Below are 21,483 nucleotides of genomic sequence, written 5' to 3' on the forward strand. Positions count from 1 at the left end.
CTTACACGTCTTTTCTGCAGGAAGCCTTCCCAGGTGTAATTGTGTGCCCCTGTTCTGGCGTCCTGGAGGCCCAAGCACTTTCTCTTTTCTTTCCTGCATGCGGGCATGCGTGCATCCAGTGCTCTGCTTGAGATGCCGGGGACACAATGCTGTGCAGAGGGACACGGTCGCGGGCCTCCAGGAGGTCACTGTCACTCTGATGGGGAAGATTAAAAACTTTAAAAAAAGTGAAAACTGAAACAAAAAAGCACAAATTGTGTCCCAGGAAAAAAGCAAACAGAAGCCAAGGCGTGGGGAAGGTGAGGGTGTCCCAGATACCTCCGGTGGGGGCAGGGAGGGGCCTGGGTGCCGCACCGTCTGCGGCTGTGGGCCCAGCCAACAGGGGGCGCGGCGGGCGAAGCGTGAGGCCAGGACAGGCCGGCCCCGCCCCGCCCCCACCCGCGGTGCGCGCGCTGGCCCCGCCCCCGCCAGCCCCCGCCCCGCCCCCGCCCGCGGTGCGCGCGCTGGCCCGGCAGCATGGCGGCGGCGGCGGCGGGCGCCCCTCCGCCGGGTCCGCCGCAGCCGCCTCCTCCGCCGCCGCCGCCCGAGGAGTCGTCCGACAGCGAGCCCGAGGCGGAGCCCGGCTCCCCGCAGAAGCTCATCCGCAAGGTGTCCACGTCGGGCCAGATCCGTCAGAAGGTGAGCCCGTGGCGCGGCGGCCCGGCGCGCGCCCCTCACGCCGCGGCAACCCCGGCCGAGGCCCGTGGCCCTGCCGGAGCGGCCGCCCAGGCCCGGCCCGCGGTCCCGTGGGCGCCGCTGCCCGGGCCGAGCGCGTCCCACCGTGGTAGCGGGCCGGCACCCGGGGCCAAGCGCGCCGTTCCCGGGCGGGCGCGGGGACTGGTCGGGGGTCGCGCAGGTGGGCGCCGCGCGGGGACCGCTCCGCGGGGGCGGGGGACACGGGCCGCGGCGGGCCGCGAGGAAGCCCCGCAAGGACCGGGAGGAAACTGAGGCCTAGAGGCGGGGGGCTGCGGCTCGTCCGGCCGAGCGGACCAGAAAGGGGGGCTCCTGGCTGCGCCCCCGAGCCCCGGTTCTGCACACTTCGGAGCACCGGTCAGGTTGTTTCCCGCCGGGTCCTCTGCCGACTCACCTGTGGTGCCCTCAGAAGTCCGTTCGGACCCGAGTGCGCGGTTCATCCCGAAAGGGCAGGGATGCGCTTCTCCCTCTCCCTCTTTCTCCTCGGAAAGCCGGGACTGCGCACCCGCTCGGCACCTAACTCTCCACGGAGAGCTCCGGACGCTAAATATTAGATGCAGAAAGACGCTTGTCCTTTTTGCAGGAGGAAAGTTGCACCCTTTGTTTGCCCGTTGTGGTTCCTATTAAACCCTGCTTAGGGTTTTTTGCTGCAGGTGAGCCCTCCTTGTTGGAACAGGGCTTCCTCAGGCGGGTGACTGGACAGGTGGCCGAGAGCAGCTGGGTCTGTGGGCCAGCCCCGGCAGATCCGCCTGGCACGGACTTTCTCATCCTGCTGCAGTGCGCTTTTCCTCCGGGGCCAGTTGGCTCAGCCGGTGCCTTCACCGAGAGAGCCATTTCTTGCTTTATCTTGTGTCAGCCCTTGATACCTGTGATGGGCGAACCTTAGGTCCTAACATGTTACCCACAGGATTGTTGTGAAGTGCTCCAATTATTCAGCAGCTAAGTAGTGAACACCCACTTTTTTCTAGGTATAACAGTAGCAGTAGTAATAACCATAATAGCAGGAGCAGATAATTCTTCAGTGCTTAGTATGTGCCAGGCACTTTCTTTGGGTTACCTTCACAGCACTTTACATGGGTTAACTCATTTAGTACTGGTGATAACCCAATGAGTTGGGTGTCGTCTGTCTTTTGGAATTGGAAATTGAAGTAGGGAGGTTAAATGACTTGCCCAGGGTGTCACAGGTAGTAAATGTGGATCTGGATTTGAACTATGGTCAGGATCCCAAGATGGAGGGCAGTTTTTCCACCAAGGGGTTCCCACTGTAGCAGGGAGATGGACACCTGTGCAGGTGACATTACAGCACAGTAAGTGCTGTGGAAGCTCAGAGGACAGAGAAGCAAACTGCTCTGGGGAGGTGGGGTTGAAGATGTCCTCTTGAAGGTGGGATCTTGAGAGATAGAGAGCTTGGCAGGCTAAGCGGGGAGAGAACGGCTTTTCATATATTTGAACCTTGTGTCTAAAGGTTTAGGCACACCTGGGATTGGTCAGAAATTGAGTCAGAAGGTGGATTAGTGAGTGGAATCAGGCCGGAAAGGGTAGTTGGGGCTGGAGTTTGAAGGGCTAGCTCATTGGAAGGATTGGCTTTTTGGCTTTGGGTAAGAGGGAACCACAGAACAGGGGAATGATTGGTCAGATGTCCTTTAGGAAGATCTCCAAATAGCCTTAAATGCAACTGATAGGAATTGCTCTCTCTTGTTGCCTGGTCCCTCAAGCAAGGTACTGCCTAGTTTGGGGTAGATCATGTGACTTGCAAGTGTGATTAAGATCAACATCGGGTTGAAAGAAATTTGATTTGGAGGTCCAGTGTGTTAGTCCAGAATTTTGTTCTTTAGGAGTGTTTTTTTTTTTTTTTTCCCCGCTCCTAAGACAGTAGCTGCTATACCAGCTGTTCTGGTTGACGAGGAGTGATTGGTACAGTGTTAAAAATACACCCTGAGGATGTGAGTTTTCTGAACACAGTCTCATCTGCTGTACAGATAGCTTAAGGCTGATTTTTCTTTTGGGTTAGAGATTGTCAAAATGTGGGAAATGTGAAGTTTACTATGTGTGCAGTAGCTCCCTTTTTTAGCAGATAAGCCATTCACAAAATTCCTCTGGTACATGTGGTATGTAATAGAACTATCCACAGTGGTATGGGGTATCATTAAGTCCAAAAAGAGAAACAGACCCCACTTTGAGTATTTAAAACAGGGAATTTAATGTGGGAGAGTGGTTGCACAGGTGATGGAAGGACTCAGGATGCAAACTGCAGGCTGTGAGGCAACCCGGAGATGAAGCAACAAGCAGGAAGCCACTGCCACCCCTGAGCTGGAGGGCCGGGGGAGGAGATGGCATACCAGACTCCAGGGACACCTGGCACCTTCAGAAACTGGAGCCACAGGGGTCCATCTCGTGGGGGCTGGAGCCTTGGGAGGACACACAGCTGCTGCTACAGACGTTCCCTGTCCCCCTCCTTCCTGGGAACCCTGGCCTGCAGGGGTAACCTCTCAGCAGTTTGGAATAGAGAAGAGCAAAGAATGGATCTGAGGACAAGCTGGCCCAGGAGCAGAGATGTATGTACCTCCTTGGGTTTTAGAAAGACTAGTCTAGTGAAGCTAGAGCTGTCTTAATGACGATTTAACAAATGGAAGTATCTTAGGACAGTACTGAAATTTTAATGTGCAGACACATCTGGGGATCTTGTTGAAATGCTGATGCTGATTTTGTAGATCTGGGGAGGGATCTTAGAGTGTACATTTCTTTTCTTTCTTTCTTTCTTTCTTTTTTTTTTTCTCCCTTCCTTCCCTACTTTTTGGGATGAAAAATATGCCTCCAGGAGGTGCTGATGCTGCTGATCCATAGACCACATTTTGAGAAACAAGACCTTATGGCATACACGTAAAGAGAAGCCTTACCAAACTCCAAATAAATCTTTGGGTTATAAGGGTGTTAAGAACTTCCCCCCAAGTTTTTAGCAAAATTTTATGTGTATAGATTTGGGATGCCCATTATGAGTTTAGCATTCATGCATCTCTGATGTTTTTGTGTGTTTGAACTTTTTTAGTTGAAACTGTCCCTGGCAGACACATTACTTCATTTGTATTTCCTGACGATAGTACACAGTAATGACTCTATAGGACCACATAGCTAGAATGGAAAAAAGAAAATGGAGCTAATACACTGCTGGTAAGTTTACTGGTTACATTATAAGGTATTTTGAACTTTGAGTAAAGAAAAGTGTAATTCTGTGAAGGTGTCAGTTAAAATAGAGTTTAGTTTATCAAAAGTTAACATTTTTTGAATATGGGCATGAAAGTGCTTGTATTCCTGATTTCATATTTAAACAAAGCATTTTTTCCATTGTGAAAGACTAAGAGAAATTAGATAAAAGGTTGAAGTTGTAAAAGACTTAAAAAAACCTGGCTTTATGAGATATAATTCACATACCATGTAATTCACTCATTCAAAGTGAGCAGTTCATCCCTGTACTGGCCAGCCACCAGAAAAAAAAAAAAAAAAGTGAGCTGTCCAGTGGTTTTTAGTATATTCACAGTATGCAGCCATCATCACAATTAATTTTAGAACATTCTCATTAACCGACTTCCTCCCAACTCCCTCAGCTCTAGGCAGCCACTAATGCACTTTCTGTCTGTATGTATTTGCTGATTCTGGTCATTTTATATAAATGGAATCATGTAATATGTAGTCTTTTGTGTTTGGCTTCTTAGCGTAATGTTTTCAAGGTTCATCCATGTTGTAGCATGTGTCAGTACATCATTACTTTTTTTTGCTGTATAATATTTAATTGTATGGATATACAAGGGTACTTAAAAAAGTTCATGGAAAAAGAGAATTAAAAGATAATACGGATCTTTGCATGAACTTTTTGAAGACCCCTCATACTGCATTTTATTTATCTATTCATTAGTTGATGAACTTTTGGGTTATTTCTGCATTCTGGCTTTTCTGGATGCTGCTGCTGTGAACATTCATGTAGATGTTTTTGTGTGGACATATGTTTTCATTTATCTTAGGCATGTACCTATGAGTGGAGTTGTTTGGTCATATGGTAACCCTGTTTAACTTTTGGAGGAACTGTCAGTTGTTTTCCCACCAGCAGTGAATGAGGAGCATTCTAATTTCTCTACATCCTTGCTAACACTTGTTATTATCTGTGTTTTGGTTATAGCCATCCTAGTAGTTATGAAGTGTTGTAAAAGGTTTTTAATGTTATTTTATTGTAGTTTTTTTTTTTTTTTTTTTAAAGATGATTGGTAAGGGGATCTTAACCCTTGGCACGGTGTGGTCAGCACCACACTCTCCCAAGTGAGCTAACCGGCCATCCCTATATGGGATCCGAACCCGTGGCCTTGGTGTTATCAGCACCGCACTCTCACGAGTGAGCCACGGACTGGCCCCTTATTGAAGAATTTAAGATCCTAAACTTTGGTCTCAGATGAAGCCAGTTTAGACCTTGCTCTCCTACTTATGAGGCATATGTGATCATGGACAAGTTTCTAAACCTCTCTTAAAACTTGGTTTTCTCATCTGTAAACAGGGAAAATATTAGTTCTTGGGTCATTTGTGGTTACAATAAGTGTTAGCTGTATGTTCATGAACCTCAGTTTCCATATCTGCAAAATAGAAATGATAGTAATACATCTCGTATCCGTAAAGTAGAAATGATGATAACTCACTGAATTAAATGGGATAATCTGTTAAAACACTTAGCATAGTATATATAGTAAGTAATCTCTAAATGATTGCTTTTGGTTATTTCTGTCTTTCTGATTGTTCACATTTTTTATCCCAAATACTAGTCACCTCCCCGATCCTGTTTCTGACTTTGGAGTTAGTAGTGAGGTCTGTAGTGGCTATAGTGTCCCCTCAAAATCCAGTCTACGTGGAACTTCAGAATGCAATTTTATTAGGAAATTAGTTCTTTGCAGAGACAATTAGTTAAGTATCTGGGGATGAAATCATCCTGGATTTAAGGTGAACTCTAAATCTGATGTTTAGTATCTTTATAAGAGAAAGGGGCAGGAGATTTGGACACAGAAACAGAAGGGAAAAGCTTGTGTGAAAACAGAGCCAGAGATCAGTTATGCTGCCACAAACCAAGGAATGCCTGGGGCCACTAGAAGCTGGAGGAGGTAATGGATGGAATCTACCCCTTAGAGCCTTTACAGGGAGCATGGCCCTGCTGACCCCTTGATTTCAGACTTCCAGCCTCCATTACTGTGAAACAATGCATTTCTGTTGTTTTAAACCACATAGTTTGTGGTACTTGGTTACGGCAGCCCCAGGAAACTCATGCAGGGCCATGTACTGACTGAAGGGGAAGCTGAGAGGCTGAGTTCTGTGAGACTGTCAGAATTCCTCAGGAGGGAAAAAAGACAAAAATTGAATGTCATGATGTGTACTGGAAAAAAAACAAACACCGCTGTCAATCTAATGGTTGCTCTTTTGCTGCTTTTAAGTCTCTTCCTCTTTGGGCCGGCCCCGTGGCTCACTCGGGAGAGTGTGGTGCTGATAACACCAAGGCCGCGGGTTCGGATCCCATATAGGGATGGCCGGTTTGCTCACTTGGGAGAGAGAGCGTGGTGCTGACAACACCAAGTCAAGGGTTAAGATCCCCTTACCGGTCATCTTTAAAAAAAAAAAAAAAAAAAAAATAAGTCTCTTCCTCTTCATCTACGGTTATCAACATTTTTATTATGAAGTGACTAGGTGTGGTCTTCTCTGTGTTCATAGGGCTATCGAATCTGTAGATGGTGCCTCTCATCAGTTGTGGGAAGCTCTCAGGCATTATCTTTTCTTTTTTTTTTTTTTTTTTTTTTGTCTTTTTCGTGACGGGCACTCAGCCAGTGAGTGCACCGGCCATTCCTATATAGGATCCGAACCCGCGGCGGGAGCGTCGCCGCGCTCCCAGCGCTGCACTCTCCCGAGTGCGCCACGGGCTCGGCCCGAGGCATTATCTTTTCAAATATTGTTTCTGCTCAATTTTCTCATCTCTTCTCTCGTTACAATTAAACACAAGCTAGACCTTCTTACTGTGTCTCTGCCTCCTACCCTCTCCTCAATTTTTTTCATTTTTTATGTCTCCAGGCTTCCTTGTTGGCTTCTTTGCAACTATTTTCTGGGTCACTAAATTTTTTCAGCTGTATCTAATCAGCCCTTCCTCTGATTTACTTAATTTTGATTATTACATTTTTCAGTCTTCGAATTTTCATTTGGTTCTTTTTTAGAGTTTCTAGTTCTTTTCCGAACAACCTGTTCTTTTATTTCCTTGAACATAGTTAGCATAGTTTCAAAGTCTGTGTCTGGTATCTGGAGCCCTTGTTGATCTGTCTTTATAGTCTGTTGTTTCTATTGATTTTAACTCATGTGCCTTGCCTCCCTGTGTGTCTGTTTTATATTGTATGCAGAACAGTGAATTTATAAGGCCTCTGATGATTATTTTTTTTTTTTGGCAGCTGGCCAGTAAAGGGATCAATCTGAACCCTTGACCTTGATGTAGCTACTTTAATAACAAAGTAGGCTTTGGGACCCAAATTATTATTAGGGATACTGGTAAGTGATAAAAGACTCATTTCAAATATAGTAATTTAAAATTGATAAGTACCTAATAACATAACTTCAAAATATGTAAAATAAAAATTATAATGGAAATAACAGTTATACAGCTGTAATGGAAATAAGTCCATGATCACAGTGGGATAGTTTAACACACCAGTCTCAGATGCTGTTACGACAAGCAGACAAAAAAATTTGTAAAAATGTAGAAGAATTGGACAACACGAGTACTAAACTTAACCTAATGGACATATACAGAACACTGTACCTGACAATTGCATAACCTAAACTCTTCAAATGCACAGGCACCTTTGTCAAAATTCACTATATGCTCGCCACAAGGCAAGTCTCAGCAACTTTCAAAGGATTGAAATTATAGAGTATATTCTCTGACAACAGTGGAATTATGCCAGAAATCAATAAAAACATCCCCATGTATTTGGAACTTTGGAAATCTATTTCTAAATAACTGTGAGTCAAAATAAGCTAGAAAATATTTTGAGTTGAATGATAGCAAAAACATATATTGCTAATGGGATACAGCTGAAGTCATGGTTAGAAGGAACTTTACCGTTTTAAATGCATGCATGTATTAGAAAAGAAGACGTGCTGGGCCGAGCCTGTGGCGCACTCAGGAGAGTGCGGCGCTGGGAGCGCAGCGACGCTCCCGCCGCGGGTTCGGTCCTATATAGGAATGGCCGGTGCACTCACTGGCTGAGTACCGGTCACGAAAAAGACAAAGAAAAAAAAAAAAAAAAAAAAGACATGCTGAAAATCCATGAAAATCAGGTAGTTTGAAGAATAGCAACACATTAAACTCAAAGAAAATAGAATGAGGGAAGTATTTTTTAAAAAAGATTAATAAGAGAATGAGGAGTAGAAGGTAGCTAATCAAAGAGGTATGCAAAGGCCCTGTGGCAAGAGGGAGTTCTGGGAAATCAAGGGCTGAACGAGATGGTGTTCGTCCTAGCAAGGGTTGAGGAGCCCTGGGTTGTGACATGAGGCTGCAGGGCACGGTTGGAGGGAGATCTGCCTCCCACCACCCCGCCCCAGGAGTAGTGAGAAGCTATTGCTGTTAAGATTTTGGGAAGAGCATGCCATAATTGGATCTGGGTTGAAAAGATGGCTTTGGCTGTGCTGTGGTTGCCTGAGTGGATGCTGGCTGGCCCATTGTGGTAAGAGATGATGGTAGCCTAGGCCAGGGTTGTGGCAGTGATGATGGAGAGAATTAGTTGGATTTGAGATATACTTAGGAGGTGACTTTGTGAGAACTCAGTGATGGTTTGGTGTAGGTGCTAGGGAAGAGGAGGTTTGTGGTTCATATGATGAGCTGGGTAATGGAGCTCTTCTCTGAGATAAGGAGCTGTGAGTGAGGATTTTGCTTTAGCTCCACTGTGTGCTGTCCTGGAGCTTATTCTCAACTTCACCAATTTTGCAAATGAGCGAAATAGACTCAGCAGTTAGGTGGATGGTCAGTGTGCCATGCACCACCCAGATCTTAGTGATTCCAGATGGTGCCTCCCCACCCTCCCCAGCCCCGATACAATCATGCGGCAAAAGCGAGGATGTTTCATCTGAGCGTGATACTGAGGATAGTGTGACAGCGGGCCGGGGCATGATAGAGCAACATGCCAGTTTACCCCTAAATACCTCAGTATGCATCTCCTAAAAATAATGTTGTTTTCCTATATTACTCTAATTAATTGTAATTTCTTGATATCTAACGTCCAGATCATTTTCAGATTATCTAAGTTGAACCAAAAATATCTTTTATCGCCTTCCTTTTGAGAGCCGGGTATCAATCCAATCTTATGCATTGTGTTTGGTGGTTGTATTTCTTTAGTTTCTTAACTTAGAACAGCTCTCTCCTCTGACCCTCTCTTCTGTCCATACTCCCGCCATAACGTCAAGGTTTTTTGTTTTTTGTTTTTTGTTTTGGTGGCCTGCCGGTAGGGGAAATTGTACCGAACCCTTGACCTTGGTGTTACAGGGCTGTGCTCTAACCAAATGAGCTAACTGGCTAGCCCAGCGTCAACTTCTTGACGAGACAAGGGCAGTTGTCTTGTAAAATCTCTTTCTGGATTTGTCTGATTCCTCATAGTTTCTTTTCCATTGTTCTTTTGTGCTCTGTATTTCCTATAAACTGGAAGTGAGAGGTCTCAAAGACTCGATTACATTCAAGTTGACGTTTGGGGCTGATCTTCATATGGGATCCTCTGTACTACATCCCGTCAGGAGGCGTGTTGTGTCAGGTTGCCCCCCTCTGCAGTGCCATCCCTTGCTTTACATGAGATTGCTACATCTTTTCATTGGAGATATGGGTTCCCCCTTTGCAATTAGGACGTAACTTGTGAGGGGATTCTTGGTACTGTGCAAAGATCCTTTTCCCCAGCAACCTTTTGGCAAATGTTTTTCATCATTCATACATACTACTTGCCTGAGTCAATTTTATTATGAGAGTTTGCAAAATGGAGGACCCCCCATTTCTATCTTTTATGTCACATTTATCTGTTGGCATTCTTTCATAAAGATGTTTTCCCACTTTAGCTGGGGAAGGACTACAATTCCTCATAAAAAGGCAGGGTAATTGCTGAATTCTTTCTATTTAATTACCAATTTTCAAGGTAAGGATTTGGTATAATAGTCATCCCCAGTGGAAGCAAATGATTCCTTCTTTCTCCCTCTCTGTCTCTATTTTTTAGAGTATTGCTATGGATTCATGACTATTTTTATTCAGAGTTTTACAATCAGTTACAATCATTCTTTTTGTTCTTCAAATTCTCTTTGGTCTTTGAGGGCTTGCTGCAGTGTTTGCATTTGTCTCTTCATCTTCAGGATGGAGCCCCAGGGCAGGAGTTCTGGGGCAGAAGGCACAATGTGTGTCCTGTGGTCGATGTGGCCAGCCCACGGCTTGTGACACTGCCCTTCTCCCTCCTGTGCCTGGGACAAGAGTGCCCAGTGGTTTTAAGACATCAGGCTGGCAGGTCTTTGCTTTCTTTTTTTGGATTGGATTAGGTTTAGGGTTGTACCAGCCTCTTAAAATGAGTGGGGCAGGGGCCGGCCTGTGGCTCACTCGGGAGAGTGCGGTGCTGATAACACCAAGGCCACGGGTTCGGATCCTATATAGGGATGGCTGGTTTGCTCACTGGGTGAGCGTGGTGCTGACAACACCAAGTCAAGGGTTAAGATCCCCTTACCGGTCATCTTTTTAAAAAAAAAAAAATGAGTGGGGCTGATATTTTATTTTGGTTTTCTTTCGGCCAGTTCTTATTACTGTATTTGTAGGTTAGATCGTCTGCCCTCTCACCATTCTGTCCATGAGCTTTTCTCTTTTTTTTTTTTTTTTTTTTTTAAAAGATGACCGGTAAGGGGATCTTAACCCTTGACTTGGTGTTGTCAGCACCACACTCAGCCAGTGAGCGAACCGGCCATCCGTATATGGGATCCGAACTCGGGGCCTTGGTGTTATCAGCACCGCACTCTACCGAGTGAGCCACGGGCCGGCCCCATGAGCTTTTCTCTTAGTATTTTCTTCCTGTACTTTATCCTACAGCATTCTGTGAGCTTTTCAATTTTGTCTTTTTGCCACCAATGATGTTTTCTGCAGTGTATGTTTTTCCCTTCAGCCCCTTCCTGTTGAATTTTAATTCTGCCGTAGTGTGATTATTTTTGCTTCCTTTCCTAATCTTGGCCTGTGTGTTACTTGTTGTGTTTTAATTTCACCCTGTTTTCATTTTGGTGCTCCCTGTCCTTTTTTTTTTTTTTTTTTTTTTTTAAATGACGGGTAAGGGGATCTTAACCGTTGACTTGGTGTTGTCAGCACCACGCTCTCCCAACTGAGCTAACCGGCCATCCCTATATAGGGATCCGAAACCGTTGCCCTTGTGTTATCAGCACATCACTCTCCCAAGTGAGCCACAGGCACCTGCCTGCTCCCTGTCCTTTAAAAGTTTTTTATTTTATTTATTTATTTATTTATTTTTGTCTTTTTCGTGACCGGCACTCAGCCAGTGAGTGCACCGGCCAGTCCTATATAGGATCCGAACCCGCGGTGGGAGCGTTGCCGTGCTCCCAGCACTGCACTCTCCCGAGTGCGCCACATGCTCAGCCCTATTTTCATTTTTTAAATAGAGGCAATGTCTTCCTGTATCTTGCTAACACCAAGAAGCACATATTTTCTAAATATGGTCTTCCATTTTCTGTAATAATTCATTTCAGTTATGTATGTACTTCATGGCATAGTTTTTCTTCAGTACCTCCCCCTTGCCCCCCACCCCACCTTTTTTGATGTATTGGTCCTTGAATGATGTTTGCCAGTCTGTGGGTTTGGACTGCCATTAACTGTGTGCTTGGCTGCAGGAAGCAATGCCGAGTACCATCTGGGACTGACTGTAGGGTAGTCGGCCACAGGCCCAGGGCTGTGTTTCTGCTGCCCTGGGTGAGCGCTCCCCTGACCTCCATCTGATTCCTGTGCAGTGGATGGACAGTGGCCCCATTTTCTGTGTCCTTCCGTGCAGACTGTTTGTTCCTGAGTAGTGGGTGTTTTGAGATCATCTGCTACCCACTTCTGGCTGGCGTTGCTCTTCTGCGTCTGAGGGTGAAGGGTGTTTGGGCTACGGCCGTGATGGCGAGGTGTTCCCCATCCTCCAGGATGGGCTGGACTCTTCTCTTTCTTTTTAACGAGCTGTCCAGTATGGGTGGAGAGCCGAACCCTTGTGTTACAAATCTGTGCTTAACCAACTGAGCTAACCAGCCAGCCCAGGATGGTTTCGATCTCACCCCCTGATGAATGGTGCTTTGTTCTTGTGGAAAGAAGAGGGCTAATCTCTCTCTTTTTCTTTTAAACTTACCATTCTAACCTTTTTAAAGTGTGCAGTTCTATAGCATTAAGTACATTCACAATGTTGTGCAGCCATCACCACCATCTAGTTCCAGAACTTTTTTATCCCCCACTTGGAAATCCCTTCTTCGTTATGCATTTACTCCTCATTCCCTCTCCCCCCAGCCCCTGACACCCAGTGCTCTGCTTTTCATCTCTGTGGATTTGCCTCTTCTGGATATTTCATATAAATGCAGTCATATAGTATGTGGCTTTTTGTGTCTGACATCTTTCACTTAGCATGTTTTCAGGGTTCTTCTGTTTTGTACATGTTTCAGGACTTAACTCTCTTTTATGGCTGAATAATGTTTCATTGCATGAATTTACCACATTTTGTTTATCCGTTCATCTGTTGATGGACATTTGGATTGCTTCTTCCTTTGGTAGAAGGTATTGTGAGTACGGGGCCGGCCCGTGGCTCACTCGGGAGAGTGCGGTGCTGATAACACCAAGGCCCAGGGTTCGGATCCCATATAGGGATGGCCGGTTCGCTCACTGGCTGAGCGTGGTGCTGACAACACCAAGTCAAGGGTTAAAACCACCTTACCGGTCATCTTTTAAAAAAAAAAAAAGAAGGTATTGTGAGTAGAGCTGCTATGAATATTCATGTAGAAATTATTATTATTTTTTTTCTTCAGGAGATAAGTCATGAACAAATAAATTATTGCTTGACTACCCATTTTTAATTTTCTGAGTGTACACTTACGACTGGAATTGCTGGTAATTCTATTACCTTATGTGGGACTGCCAGACTGTTTTCCACGATGGCTGGACCATTTTATATTCCTACTAGCAATGTATGTGGGTTCCAGCTTCTCCACACCTGTGACACTTGTTACTTTCTTCTTTTTTCTGGTTATTGTTGCGAGGCACTCTCACAGAGGAATCCAAGACCAACGTTGGTTTTATAGCTCTTTTAATAGTTGACAGCTCTTTTTGGTGTCACAGCTCTTTTTGGTGTTATAGCGCTTCATTGCTTGCAAGCAAGGAGAGCACAAGCATTAGGCTTGTGTCTCCCGAATGAGGGAAAAGGCCCGCCTTATATAGCCAAAAACTTCCCGCCCAAGGTCTCATTTAGGTCCTCTTATGCAAATGAGGGATGCAAGTCTGTTAGTTCGGATTGGTTGGCTATGAGACATAGCTCGTGGAAGCAAGCTAGGTTACAGAAGCTAAAGTTTGTGATTAAGACAGCCAAGCATAAAATTTCTAAAAGTTTTTCCAGTGGAAGGGGGCAGGTTTAACAATCAGAAAATGCTCAGGGTTCCCCACTACATTATGGCCATCCTAGAGGTTGCGAAGTGATATCTCATTGTGGTATTGATTTGCATTTCCTTAGTAACTAATGATGTTGAGCAACTTTACATGTGCTTGTTGGCCATTTGTATATATTCTTTGGGGAAATGTCTATTCGATTCCTTTGCCCATTTTTAGTTAAATCGGGTTTTCTTTTTGTTGTTGAGTTGTAAGAATTTTTTATATATTCTCCGTTCTAAACTCATATCAGATACAGGATTTGCAAGTAGTGTCCTTTGAGGCACAAAAGTTTTTTAATTTTTAATTTTTTTTTTTTTTTTTAAAGATGACCGGTAAGGGGATCTTAACCCTTGGCTTGGTGTTGTCAGCACCACACTCTTCCAGTGAGCGAACCGGCTATCCCTATATGGGATCTGAACCCGTGGCCTTGGTGTTATCAGCACCGCACTCTCCCGAGTGAGTCACGGGCAGGGCCAAAAGGTTTTTAATTTTGATGAAGTCCATTTTACCTACTTTTTCTTTTGTTGCTTGTGCTGTTGGTGACATATTTAAGAAACCATTTCCAAATCCAATGTCAAGATTTACGCTTATGTTCTTTTGAGAGTTTTATAGTTTTTGCTCTTATATTTAGTCTTTTTAAAATTTTTTATTTGTTTTAAATTTTTTTTTTGATTATATTTAGTCTTTGGTCCATGTTGAGTTATTTTTGTATGCAGTGTTCCAACTTCATTCTTTTGAGTGTGGATATCCAGTTGTCTCAGCACCGTTTGTTGAGGGCCACTTTCTTCAGCTGGAATGTGCCTCTCAAGCTATGTTGATAATCTTGTAGTAGTTAAAAACAGCTAGAGAGCTTTCCAATAGTGGTCGGTAATCTGGACCATTTTGGATTGGTCTCAGTAGAGTTCGTAAAGTGATTCTTAATAGAATTATTCTTATGGGTAGTTATGAGACATTTACACATTTTAAGGGCTTGAAAGAAAATATTTGCATTTTAGAATTATTGCTGTTGTAGAACTCTTCTATGCTGTATGTTTGAGAGTATGGACTTTATTAGTTTCTTTTCATAGTTTGATAAAATTTGAAATAACGTTGATCTTGTTAAATCCAGTTCCATTTGATAGTCTCTGTATTTGAACTCTGTGGTGAAAATGCACTAGTACTCAGAAGCTGGGCAAAAAGGAAGTCTGGGAAATTGTCCTTTGTTTCCTTTCTCTCTTGTAGTGGCTGAAAGTTTTTGTGTACTTTAAGAAGGCAAGTAAAACCCAGGTTTGCCAAGACTGAAGTATTAGTCTAATTGTCTAAGTGTATTTTTATTGTCTACTAGTCAAAATTGTCTAAGTGAATTTTTACATCTAACCAGTATTTTGTATGAGCTGGAATTTCGCTGTCTGTAGAAACCCCTTGGTAATTACTGCAGCTTCTTTGCCCTCTGGCAGCACAAATGGGTATAACCATTTGGGAGAGTGATTTGATGAGTGTGTGAATAACTCCAAGAAAGTGCATACTCTTGACTCAGAATTCTACCAGTGAGACCCTATCCTGAGGAAATAATCTTAAATATGAAAAAAAGCATCATGGACATGATTATTGCACCATTAAGTATAAAAAGTTGCAAACAACCTCAGTGTCCAATTCCAGGTTAAAAAAAAAGCAAACATGGCTGGCTGGTTTGCTCAGTTGGTTAGAGTGAGGTGCTGATAACACCAAGGTCCAGGGTTCAATCCCTGTACTGGCCAGTTGCCAAAAAACAAAAGCAAATGCCACAACATTACAGTTTAGTAACTCAGTGAGTAAGTGAGCTGACAGTCCTGTGGGCTGGCCCTGGGCTGTGCGCTGTGCGTGTCTTATTTCACCTTTGCAGCTGCGTGTCCGGCAGCTGGCCACATAGCTGGGAAGTGGCAGAGAGTTCTGGCCGGAGAGTGTGTCCTGCTCTCGCTGCCTGCTGCAGCCAGCCAGTTAGGTCACTGAGAAAGCAGTGGCATGGACACTACTCTGTTATGTTGGGGAAAAACAAAGAGGCAAACCTGTGTTTACAGAATGCATTTTAGCTGTGTGCAAAACACCGTCTGTAGGAAATAAGCCGAAGGAAGTTTCTAAAATGATACTGGGATCAGTATCCCATCAGTAGTGGGATTTGGATTATTTTTAATTTTACATCTACTCTCCTGCATTTTCTAAAATAAATGAGTATGTGTTATACTAGAGAACAAAAAAGCAAAACATGCTACCCTTTAATTGAAGACTCCTGATGGTAACAGTGGCTGTATCTCAATATTGGACAACTCAGGATGCTGGACTGTGGTAGTGAGAGATGGAGAAGCAGCTATCCTTAGTCCCTTCTGGAATGTTCTAAAACAAGCTGAAACAGAACTGTTGGAGCAAAACAGATTGAATTTGAGGAGCCAAATATGCAAAAGGACATGACTTGTGAAACATAGGATTCAAACTTCACAGTATTCTAATAATGTGTACATTATATGGAACAACTTAGTTATGTTCTCTTTTGTTTAAACTTTTAAACTCCTGTGTTGAAAATAAATCTAAACTTATCTAAGCAGAGAGTTCAAGGTCTTGAAATAAATAGGATATATTTTAGCCTGACATTCAAACTTTTTGATGTATGAATGAAACATTGTCAGTTTCTTAGATATGTTCATAATGATGTCAGCATTTTAAGCATTTGAATAAATGAAATAGAAATAGGGTATAGAGAAATAAAACACAAAGTGAAAGCAGATCCAGTCACAACATATTATTGTTTGGGAAAGAACTACATGGCACATGTGAGCAGATGGACTTGATACAGTTCTTTTTATGGCTTGGTAACGTTTGAAATAACACTGATTTCATTAAATCCAGGCCTATTTGAATAGTCTCTGTAAGAACAGAAAAGTGGGGTTAGATAATTTTTATATCTAACCTCACCTTTTCGTTTTATTCACACATTTGAAAACAGACTGGAGGGATGTTATCTCAGAATGTGAATAGTAGATGTTAGCAGTGACTGGACTCTTGAGTGTCCTCAAGTAAATAAAGAGTAACCTCTCTCAAACAAGTTGATGGAGAGTTGGGCTGTTTAACACTGGACTTCGTTTCCATCTAACGTCTGAAAACAGGTGAGGGAGCTGTTGGTGAAGAAGGAGCTCAAGGAAGAGGGGTTTGAGTGACGACAGTGGCAGTACTGCTGCGTGTTGCTGAGTGGCGTTCTCAGGTGTTTGCTCAGTGCAGAGCCTCCTGAGGTGGGGCCAACAGGTCAGGAGACTGGGGAGGCTGCTTCTACCCAAGCATCAGGCGTGTTTCGTTGACTTCCCAGTCTCCAAAGCGCCCTGTCTGCACCTCTCTCATGTGGCCCTTTAAACACTTTATGGAAATTTCCAAACAGACACAGCAGTAGAGAGAGGAGTTGAATTAATCACATCAGCACTTGTGTCTTTCTCATTTTGTATATCTTTACCCCTCACCCCCATTTTCTTCCTGAATATTTCAAGGGAAATTCTCATGGAACTTTATACTGTGTAGAGAATCCGTCTACGACTACACAGTTTCCTTAAAGGTCAAGGGTTCCACCCCTTTCATCATCATGTTCCCAGCAGTGCTTGGCACTTAAGTGTTCAATAAATATTTGTTGAAACAGAGTGATTTCATTCCACAGCTCGATCGGGAAATGGCTTTTATTCTGTAAGTTTAACAGAAGCCAAGTGAGTCTTTCCTACCTTAACTGGACAACAAATGGTGGTGTGTACCTGTTGCCCCTGCTGCTGATGGTTAAGGTTTGTGTGCTTGGTATGTAGTGGAGATGGGTTGTGCCTCAACACATGCACATTTGTGCATAAATTCATCCCCATAAAAAGTGGGATGATTAGTTTGGGCTATAGTTTAGTCTGAACTTGTAAAAACAAAAATAATGGAAAGTAAATCTTCCCTAAACAAAACTTTTTTTCATTTGATATTGAAGCATGGGGAAAGTTAAAATCAGACGGACCTGGATTTGAATCCCACACCTGTCCCTTCTCTGTAGATGTCCTTTCTGGGACCTCAGTTACTTCATAAGTAAAATGGGGCAGTAACTATTCACAGGGTGTTGAGGATTAAATGAAATACAGATTTTGAGTAAGCTCCTGGCGATATAGACATTCTGCAAATATTGATACTGTCTGTCTTCTACTTGCCCAGGTTTCTGTGAAATGGTGCCTCCCTCAGGAGGGTTGTTGTGTGGATTAAATGGGGTGATCTGTGGAAAGTGCTTAAGACTTAGGTCTGGAGCAAGGTCAAAGCTCAGTCACCTCTGCTAAGTGCTGGTGCCACTGCTGCTGCAGAGGTGGCCCCTCCTGTGGCTGTCCTTCTAAAAATCATGTGTGTTTCCAGAGGCCTGGCTTCCTTCCCTGTCTTGTCAACCCTGATCCTTCCCTCCCACTGGACAATTTAACCACTTTTATTATTTTATTATTTTGGTTTATCCTTCCACTGTTTTTTTTTTTTTTTCTTGAAAAATTAAAAAATTTGTCCCTTGGTATTGGTAGGGGATTGGTTTCAGGACTTCCCACAGATACTAAAATACTCAGATGCTCAAGTCCCTGATATAATATGGTGTAGTATTTGCATATAACTTACACACATCTTCCCGTATACTTTAAATCGGCTCTAGATTATTTTTAATGCCTGATACAAGGTAAATGCTATATAAATAGTTGTTATACTCTACTGCTTAGGGAATAATGACAAGAAAAAAAAGTTTGTGCATGTTTAGTACAGAATCAATTTTTTTTCTCCATATCTTTTTGAACTGCAATTGGTTGAATCCACAGATGCAGAACCCACAGATATAGAGGTCCGACTGTATGTGTATTTAAGTTTATTCTCTCTTTCCTTACACACACACATGCACACACACAGATGTCCTCCTTTTTACACAAAGGTAGCATGCTCTGTGCGTGCATGTTCTACATCTTCCCTTTTTTTACTTAGTGTAATCTGGAGACCATTCCATAGTTTGTGAATGTACCACAGTTTATTCAACCTCTTGCCTGTTGGTGGGCATCTGGGTTATTTCAGTCTTTTGCTATAATAATTTGCAGTAAATAGCCGTGTACGAACCTCATTTTGTATTTTTCAAATACCTTTCAAGTACCTTTTGGGATAGGTTCCTAGGAGTGGGCTTGCTGGACTGAAGGATCAATGCATGAATAATCTTGCTAGATATAGCCAAATGCCTGTCCTCAGGGGGGCCATACTACTTTGCGGTTCTATCAGCAGTGTTTGAGAGTGTCTGTTTCCCCACAGCCTTGCCGATGGAGCTTGTCCCCTGAGTGATTAAGATAAGTAAGAGTGTGAGCCTTGGGGACTCTTGGTCTAGTGAGGGAGATAGCCTTATAACAGAGGCTCACATACTTGCACAGCAGAAGACATTTAATTCTGCCTAGGACAGTCTGGAAAGGCTTCCCAGAGATGGTGGCATTTGACTTGGGTGTTGGAGAAGAGGAGGTGAGGATTTGCAAACAGTGGAAAGAGTATATTCTTAAGTATGATGATATAAAGGAGTTGGCTGTCTTTGGGTTAAGTGGTCCTGGGGCTGAAGTAGAAGGGCCCTGGGACTGGGGAGGGGAGAGACTGTCAGGTTGGGAAGAGCCCATGGGCCACATAAGGCCTTCCTAGAAGATGCAGGCAGCAAGGGGAGGTCTGTGAGTGGGCCATCGTGGACCAGCGCTCTCAGACCACTGCTTGTTCAATCACCAGGGGAACTTTATTTATTTTTATTTATTTTTTTAAAAGATGACCAGTAAGGGGATCTTAACCCTTGACTTGGTGCTGTCAGCACCACACTCTCCCGAGTGAGCCACTGGCCGGCCCCTCCAGGGGAACTTTAAACACTGGCTCTATGTGCTCTGCCTCACTGATTATGATTTCACTGGGGGTGGGTGGGTTGGAAATGGTCAGTGTTTCTCAAAGCAGGTAATTACCACCAGGTAATTCTACTGGAGTCGGAATTGAGAGCCACCAGTTAAACAAGAGAACAGTGGCAGCAGGTTGGAGGGAGGTTGGGTAGAGATGGGTAGAGAACGGAAGAACACTGATTCTTCTTTTTTGGGGGGCTTAAACCGTAGAAATGTATATCCTCACAGTCTGGGTGCTAGGAAGATAAGATCAAGATGCTGTCAGGATGGATTTCTGGTGAGGCCTTTCTTCCTGGCTTTCAGAGAGAGAGGGAGGGAGAGAGATAACACTTGATTCTTAAACCTCGTATGCAGTGTGCCCAGGAGCCACCTGGGCTCTTGTCAGAAATTTGTATTCCCAGAATTCAGTGTGGTGGGGAGTGGAGCAGTGACTGCTTATTTATTTATTTGTTTGTTTAGTTATTTAGTTATTTGGTGGCTGGCCAGCATGGGGATCAAAACCCTGGAGCTTGGTGTTGTCAGCACCATGCTCTCCTCAGTGAGCTAACTGGCAGGCCCAGTGACTGCATTTTAAACAAGCATTCCAGGGGTGCTGATGCAGGGTGTCTTGGTCACACTTTGAGAGACACTGGGGCTCAGAGACAGGAGACAATAATCTAAGCCTGAGGTGGGGATCTGAGCTCAGGGGATAGTAAAGAAGGGGACTGAAGAGGAGGGGCAGAATCCTGAATTACTTTAACAAGTAAAATCAAACATACAAGGGCTGGCTGGTTAGCTCAGTTGGTTAGAGTGTGGTGTTATAACACCAAGGTCAAGGGTTCATATCCCTGTACTGGCCAGCCACCAAAAATAAAAAAATAAAAATTAAAAATTAAAACAAAAAATCAGTGATACCAGATAACCACTTAGAAATGGGGTGTGAAGGGGTAAAGAATTGAGAATGCCTGATACGTCTTTTAACTGTGATGATGCTATTAATGTTACTAACTAAAGAGCAAATATGGGGTGACGGGAGCAAGTTAGAGAGGAAGGGCTCAGTGAAGAGAGTGGTTTGAGATGAGGTGCATTTTGAGTGTGGAGACTTGGACCTTGGGGACACCAACATTCACTACTAGAGTAGAGTAGAGTGGAGGAGATGAGCTAGGAGCTGACTCACCCAACCCATAGTTGTCAGACAGGAATGCATTTGGCTGCTCATTGGTGTCATCAGGACACAGGCTTGCTAATTCATGGCCGCAATATGGCTGCTGCAGAACTAGATGTGGTGTCACACTAGATGTGGTGTCCACATCCAAGGCAAAAAGAAGAGGGGAGTTGAAGCCACACATATTCTCATGCACCAGTAAAGCAACTTCCCCATCCGCAACAGGACTTCTGATTAAGTCTTTTTGACCAGGACCAAGGAAGTAGGGATTAGCACTGTGATGAAAGACCTGGGCACCATCACCCCATTCAGAATCAGAGTCCTGTTAGCCACAGGGGGAAGAAATCTGTGTGTGTGTGTGTGTGTTGGGGGGTGCCATATCACAGTGAGAGAATGCTGCTGAATTTAGGGAATGGGTGTGAACTCCAAATGAAGGGCTGATCTAGGAGCAGCTCTTTTGGAGATTTGGGCATTACATTTTGGGGTCACTTTTTGGCTTCTTTCCTATTGAGTCAGGAATGAGGTGCCTCCCCTTATCATAGTGGAACATTTAATGGCATCGGTCAGGGCTTTGGGATATGGTCCCTTTTAATCTTGGTGACAGTGCATCGAAGGAGGAAAACCAGAGACAAAGGGGTTCACTTGATTGGTAAGAAGAGAATGGCTGTCCTTTTCCATGAGTTGGTGCTTTGGGGGTATTTAGAAAAAAGTCTTTGTGGGGTTCCTTCCGGTCACATTGGCAGCACCAGGTGTGGGGCCCGACTCTGCAGGGTGGGGAGGAGTTCTGCACAGCAGTTGCCCAGCTGTGCCTCTGTTTGCCCTCTGCTGCGAGTTGTTGGTGCCATGGAGTCACTAATGTGTAGAACATTCTGTTGTAGCCCTAGGTGTGCAGACTTCTTCAACTTCTGATAAGATATGATGAATCCAGGTTATAGGCATGTAGGTTGTGGGTAAGTTGCGGGTAACTCTGAATCAGGATGAATTTGTGGGTAGCCTTTTGAGTAGACGAAGGAATTTACCTCTGT

At 44.2% G+C, this 21,483-nt stretch overlaps 1 protein-coding gene across 2 annotated transcripts in view; it reads left to right on the forward strand.

Moving 5' to 3' along the window:
- The first annotated feature begins 519 nt into the window (after positions 1–519).
- DGKD (diacylglycerol kinase delta) overlaps positions 520–21,483 on the forward strand; it is a 109,750-nt gene continuing 88,786 nt past the window's right edge. The window contains exon 1 of one of the 2 annotated variants that reach the window (XM_063091267.1): positions 520–678. The gene's annotated coding sequence lies outside the window, so the exon portion shown is untranslated. The remainder of the gene's footprint in view (positions 679–21,483) is intronic. The other variant, XR_010022977.1, reaches the window with a different exon arrangement.

The sequence above is a fragment of the Cynocephalus volans genome, chromosome 1 (assembly GCF_027409185.1).
Source record: "Cynocephalus volans isolate mCynVol1 chromosome 1, mCynVol1.pri, whole genome shotgun sequence".
Taxonomy (NCBI): Eukaryota; Metazoa; Chordata; class Mammalia; order Dermoptera; family Cynocephalidae; genus Cynocephalus; species Cynocephalus volans.